The sequence below is a fragment of the Silene latifolia genome, chromosome Y (genome assembly GCF_048544455.1).
Source record: "Silene latifolia isolate original U9 population chromosome Y, ASM4854445v1, whole genome shotgun sequence".
In the NCBI taxonomy this organism is placed as follows: Eukaryota; Viridiplantae; Streptophyta; class Magnoliopsida; order Caryophyllales; family Caryophyllaceae; genus Silene; species Silene latifolia.
This window is the reverse complement of record NC_133538.1, coordinates 205,576,327-205,583,360: the sequence shown is the minus strand read 5'-3', so window position 1 is coordinate 205,583,360 and position 7,034 is coordinate 205,576,327.

The window sequence follows — 7,034 nt, the reverse complement described above, 5'->3', positions numbered from 1 at the left end:
CATATGATCTTGCCTGATTAAAATCTTGAAATAAGGTATTTACATTGCTTACATTCGTTTTAGGGCTTGTCATCATCAAAAGGGGAATTTGTTGGGTTCCTTTGATTGATGATAACATGCCCATTTAATGTGTGCCTTCTTAGTTTACCTTTTCAGGATTTATGGTTAAATCAAGCTTGGATTAAGAAGTGTTGAGTTGTTGATCATCCAATTGTATTGAGTCCTAGACGTCATCTAATGTACAAGTTAGAAAGTAAAGTATTCTAAAGTAATAGAAACAGTCAAGACCACTGTTACTTTCACAAGTAACATCAGCCTGGACTGTTGCCTCAATTCGTAACACTTGAACACTTCCTTATCTTTCAAAAGCCATTTACGTGTCTTATATTTTGAAAGATATCTTTCAGATTTTTACAAGGATTTGTCCTTCTAGAAAAAGTGGTTTGAGTAATTATCATTTTCAAATTGTTTCCTCTTTGTGCTATTTTGACCCTTTAGTCTTTCATAAAGAAAGGTTTTCTTTGTGCCATTTTTGTGAAAGCTTGTCATCATGTGACTTGTTTCACATCCTTTGTTTTCTGAAAACTTGTGGTCACTTTTGGATAATCTCAAACAATCTTTCTCTCTTTTGCCTTTTGAATAAGAACCTTCTTTTGTGCAAGTTTGGGAGGTTGTTGAGACTCATCACATGTGATGGTCTTTGACCCTCAAAACCCTAACAACCCCCTTGCTCATCCTCTCTATAAAAGGCGTGCCTCATCCTCTCATATCCCCAAGACTTTTTCTGAGATTTAATCTAAGTTTGCAAATTGTTTTTCAAAGCTTAAAACCGACTCTTTACTTTGCAAAGCTTTTAAAAGTCTTCATGTGTTACAATCATGGCTACTGTTACTTTAATATACTAGACTCTCTCACTTATGAATTGTTGATCTTGTAAAGTTGTCCACCTCAATTCTTTTTAAGAATATTAGTGGAAGCTTGATCCTTATAACATTCTTAGTGTGTGTGTAGAGTTTAGGACGGAGTAGTCTTCAACTCTTTGGTAACCGGAGTAGGTTGGGAGTTGGCTTGTTCTAAGAACGGAGTAGTTCTTGAACTTGTGTCACAACCGAAGTAGGTTGTTGTCTTTTTATTGTACGGGTTTTTAGTAGTCGGAGTAGATCACTAAAATAAATCAATAAAAAGTAGATTGGACGTAGGCACTTGAGTTCTTGCCGAACCAATTCAAAAGTAGTCGGAGTAGATCACTACAAACATAGAGTCATGAGTGCTATTTGGGGAATGTCCGACTCCGAGGAAGATGAGGAACTAGAGGCTAAAATGTGTCTTGCAAATCATCTTAAAGAAAAGGTCTCAAGCACCTCAAAAAAACGAACACCTAAGATGCCCCATGGCTAATCCCGATGATTCCGAATCCGATTCCGACAACGAGGTAAATCTTCTAAAGGCCAAGGCTAGAACTTACTCCAAAGAGAAAGTATGTAAGCTTCTTGATCAACTTTTTGATAAGTGTCGGTTTCAAAATGATAAGCTTGAGGTAATGCAAAATGAGATTGAGGAAATCGCTCAAGAGAACTTTAATCTTAAAAATGAACTAAAAGCAATAGACAGCGTCACTGTCACCTCTGAAGCTTATGATGAAGTTATAAAAGTCAACAAGTTAAACAAACATTTGACTAAAGAACTAAAGCGTCTTAGGATGATCCTCACGGACGTCTCTGACCTTGAAAATGTCAACACTACCTTGGTGATGCAAATTTCCTCTCTAACCAAGGAACGTGATGATCTTTTGAAGGACAAAGATGCTCTTGAAAATGAAGTCTATGACCTTGTGGTTGAGATTGTAGACCTAAGAGAAACAGTGTCTTAGACTGTTCCTTCTGACAAACACTTAGACAAGTCCAAAGAAAAAATTGAATGTTTGGTCAATGAAAACAAGTGTCTAAAAGATGAGGTAGCATGTCTTAAGAAAGAAATAGAGGTTCTTCATGAAAGGCTTACCTTTATTCAAAAGGGTATGCCCGAATGTAGCACTTCTAGATCTACTCCTTATCATAGATCCGATGAATTCGTTGATCTAAGCAAACGTCTTGATGAGATGACATCTAAGTATGAAGAGTCCAAAGAAAAGATCGGATATCTCATGTCTAAACTCAACAACCACACCCATGACTTCATAGTTGAGAAAAGGTTGTCTTTAGAAAGTGTAAACAATGATGAACTCAAGAGGGAAAAAGAAAAGAATTTGCATCTCCTCTCAAGAGTCAATGACTTTGGAGTAAAACTCTTAGGACTTGATTTTTGGACATATAAGACTCGAAAACAAGAACTAACTTGGACAGAATTAGACTCAACAAAGGACTCGATTTGGACACTTAGATGGATTATTTTAAGGACCAACAAGCTATATAAGGACATTTAGAAGCTAATAAATGATTCAACCAAAGCAAGGCACAAAACAGCCTGTTTTGGACGAATATAAGATCCTAAATAGCTTGATAACTTTGAAAGAAAGCAATGGAAATAAGATTGTAACTTAAATGCTTATGAACTAAACATTCAAATAACAATTCCCACAATAACTTAAGGCAACAAAACAGAAACTTTGGGACTGTTTTGACACAAAACAATAACAAGACTCGGGATATGACTTGAGAAGATCACAAAGCAATCTCAAGACTCGGGATGTTGTTCAAGATCACAAAGCAAGAACTAATCCCCTTATGCACTTGGTCAGATCACAAAGCAAACCAAGATACACGACCCCAAACACTAAGTAATGGAGTTGTTCTAGCACTAAGCAAAGAACTAATCAAGGGTTTTGAGAAACCTCATAAAACTCATAATTTTCATTAACTCCAATCTGATTTTCTCATATGTCTAACTTGGTTTATATAGACCAAGGCTTACAATCTTGACCCTTGATTACAAGTTACATCTAAGGGCCACAAAATGAGCAGCTAAAAGGACATAAAAACAGCAGCCTAGGCCTCTTACAATGCTGAAATTGAAAATGACATAAAGCAAAGAAATGATAAAGTAAACTAATAGTCCAATCTTCCTTGTTTGTAGCTCAACTTCTTATTTATGATTATATGGACTGATTGGAGGCTTGTGGAACCGTGTATGACTCCTATTCAGCTCCCAAAAAGTCTCTTGAGCTTTGTTGGATCAAAAGAGGAAAGATTGATAGCGACATTTAGCTCATTGTTCAAAACCGGGTCCCCTTGTACCTTTGCTTTAGTTCTTCAAATAATTTCTGAATGGTAACCCTTGAAAATAAAAGATCCTACACAAAAACATCCTAAACTCACCAAAGATGTGAAATAGGGCGGTTGGAGGCATGACTTCTTAGACGGAATTGAAGTTGGACCTCGATTGTTGGTGACGGTTCAAAACCGGGTTTGGAGAGCATCTTAGGAAATCAGACGCATGTTGGAAGAGGCATATCTCTTAGCTCAGGACGAATATCAGGGCCCATGATAGCTCATTTGAAAGCTAAGGGATCTAACTTTCACCTCCAAAAAGAATCAACCGTAGAAGTTGAGAAAATCTCGAGTTATTGAACTTTTAGTGCACGTAGGTCATGGGCTGTCCAGAAATGCGCAGTCTGTTTGCATCAGCCATATCTCAAGCTATAGACCTGATATGGAGGTGATTCAAAATCCATCGTTTTTCTAAGATCCCAAGCTTTCTAATGACATAAGAATCATTGTATTTTCATGATTAAAACTTGAGATATAGAGCTTGGAAGTTAGGCTTGATGTAATTACACTTCAAAAAGCGATGAAATGCATTCAATTGTGAACCGTTCCTTGGACTGTTTCTTTTGGCTTAAAAATGAATCACAATGCAACAAATTTTGTTGCAAACTCCCTTTCTTCAAAAGAATTTGCCCTCAAATTCTCGACATTGTCATCTTCAACCTCTTCACAATAAGACCACACACACCTCAAGAGATGGATTAACATGACTTCCTCCCGGATCATAGACTAGAATTGTGTATGGCAAGAGAGGTGTTGTTACTCTCTTGTCACCAAAGTTCTTGGACAAATCAGGCTCTAAGGACGTTTGAGGTTGCTCCTTACTCGGTTGGCATGCTCCCAAGATGTAGCTTTTGAAGCAAGAACCATGGCTGATGTAGGAGGTTGGATTTGGTACACTCGAGTATGGAACAACCCAAGACTCTCCTCTTGCTTTACCCTTGCTTGAATCCGAACAAGTTCCACCATTGAACATGACCATGGACTGTCCAAACTCCATGGTTTGAAGGCAAAGTAGTCCTTGATTAACAATCACTTCTCTAGGCCCCAAATCCGTAGCTTGGTCATTATTGATGGCTCCATGGGTAAGGGTATGGCTACTCTCCTCCTCACTAGTAGGCTCATTTAATGAGTTGAAGGGGGTTTTTGTTTCAAGACATGGGTTCTCAAAGATAGCACTACATGAGCTATTCATTTTAGCATAAGTGCTCATGACCTTTGGCTCAAGGGACTTAGACTTAGGACAAGCAATGTTTAAGCATGGCATGACAATTCCTTGGTCTAAACTCTCCTCTATCCCAACTGTTTTGGTTACCCCTAAACATTCCCTTTTAGCTAAAGCCTTATGGTTTTCAGGCCTTGCTAAGCTCTTCTCCACACACAAAGCCAACTCAAGAAATTCACCATACGAATGCATCATTTCTAATTTAATCCTCCTAGCAATTTCAGATTTCAAGCCATTGTAAAATCTGATTCCCTTAAGAAAAGAACTTACTTCATTGTCATACACAAAGTGTAATTCCTCAAATAATCTAGCATACTCATGAACACTCAAGGAATTTGGTTTAAGGGTCTTAAGTTCAGCCAACAAATTATCCATGGTAGAAGAAGGTAGAAACTTTAATCTCATGTTCCTTTCAAGTTTAAACCAAGAACATATTCTACCCTTCCCTTCCATCCTCCTTGAAAATGTAAGAGTATTATACCATAACAAAGCAACACCCTTTAAAGAAGACACAACCAGTTTACACTTCTCTTTATCAGAAAAACACTTGTTCTCGAAAAAGCATTCAACATCAAACAACCAAGACACAAATGCTCTACTGTTTTCACCATTATAGGAAGGAAGTAATGGTGTGTTACCTTTGCTTCTAAGGGTCGGAGAGGAATTAGAACACTCATAGGGCAGGAGGTGTTCTCCTTGATACAAATCAGGAGGTTTTGGTTCCCTTGGAACCCTATGGGTGCTTGTTGCACTCCTTGTATGCACATCACCTTCATACCCTTTTGTTAGAGCTTGCCACTTCACCATAGCTGCTTCTAATGACTTGGAAATGGAACCAAGATCACAAGGCTTCATATTTGAGCATGGAACATAGGGTACAACACCAATAGCTACTGATTTTCCCATGAAAAATCAGAATCAAAACAACTTAAGTAAAACTGATTTTCAAGAAACAAACCAAAGCTTTGAAAACCTCTCTTCACTCATTGGGTTGTTTTTGTAGTTTTAGATGTAGTTAGGAAAGATGAACACTCAACCAAAGCTCTGATAACCAATTTGGAGTAAAACTCTTAGGACTTGATTTTTGGACATATAAGACTCGAAAACAAGAACTAACTTGGACAGAATTAGACTCAACAAAGGACTCGATTTGGACACTTAGATGGATTGTTTTAAGGACCAACAAGCTATATAAGGACACATTTAGAAGCTAATAAATGATTCAACCAAAGCAAGGCACAAAACAGCCTGTTTTGGACGAATATAAGATCCTAAATAGCTTGATAACTTTGAAAGAAAGCAATGGAAATAAGATTGTAACTTAAATGCTTATGAACTAAACATTCAAATAACAATTCCCACAATAACTTAAGGCAACAAAACAGAAACTTTGGGACTGTTTTGACACAAAACAATAACAAGACTCGGGATATGACTTGAGAAGATCACAAAGCAATCTCAAGACTCGGGATGTTGTTCAAGATCACAAAGCAAGAACTAATCCCCTTATGCACTTGGTCAGATCACAAAGCAAACCAAGATACACGACCCCAAATACTAAGTAATGGAGTTGTTCTAGCACTAAGCAAAGAACTAATCAAGGATTTTGAGAAACCTCATAAAACTCATAATTTTCATTAACTCCAATCTGATTTTCTCATATGTCTAACTTGGTTTATATAGACCAAGGCTTACAATCTTGACCCTTGATTACAAGTTACATCTAAGGGCCACAAAATGAGCAGCTAAAAGGACATAAAAACAGCAGCCTAGGCCTCTTACAATGCTGAAATTGAAAATGACATAAAGCAAAGAAATGATAAAGTAAACTAATAGTCCAATCTTCCTTGTTTGTAGCTCAACTTCTTATTTATGATTATATGGACTGATTGGAGGCTTGTGGAACCGTGTATGACTCCTATTCAGCTCCCAAAAAGTCTCTTGAGCTTTGTTGGATCAAAAGAGGAAAGATTGATAGCGACATTTAGCTCATTGTTCAAAACCGGGTCCCCTTGTACCTTTGCTTTAGTTCTTCAAATAATTTCTGAATGGTAACCCTTGGAAATAAAAGATCCTACACAAAAACATCCTAAACTCACCAAAGATGTGAAATAGGGCGGTTGGAGGCATGACTTCTTAGACGGAATTGAAGTTGGACCTCGATTGTTGGTGACGGTTCAAAACCGGGTTTGGAGAGCATCTTAGGAAATCAGACGCATTTTGGAAGAGGCATATCTCTTAGCTCAGGATGAATATCAGGGCCCATTATAGCTCATTTTAAAGCTAAGGGATCTAAATTTCACCTCCAAAAAGAATCAACCTTAGACGTTGAGTAAATCTCGAGTTATTGAACTTTTAGTGCACGTAGGTCATGGGCTGTCCAGAAATGTGCAGTCTGTTTGCATCAGCCATATCTCAAGCTATAGACCTGATATGGAGGTGATTCAAAATCCATCATTTTTCTAAGATCCCAAGATTTCTAATGATAAAAGAATCATTGTATTTGCATCAGTAAAACTTGAGATATAAAGCTTGGAAGTTAGGCT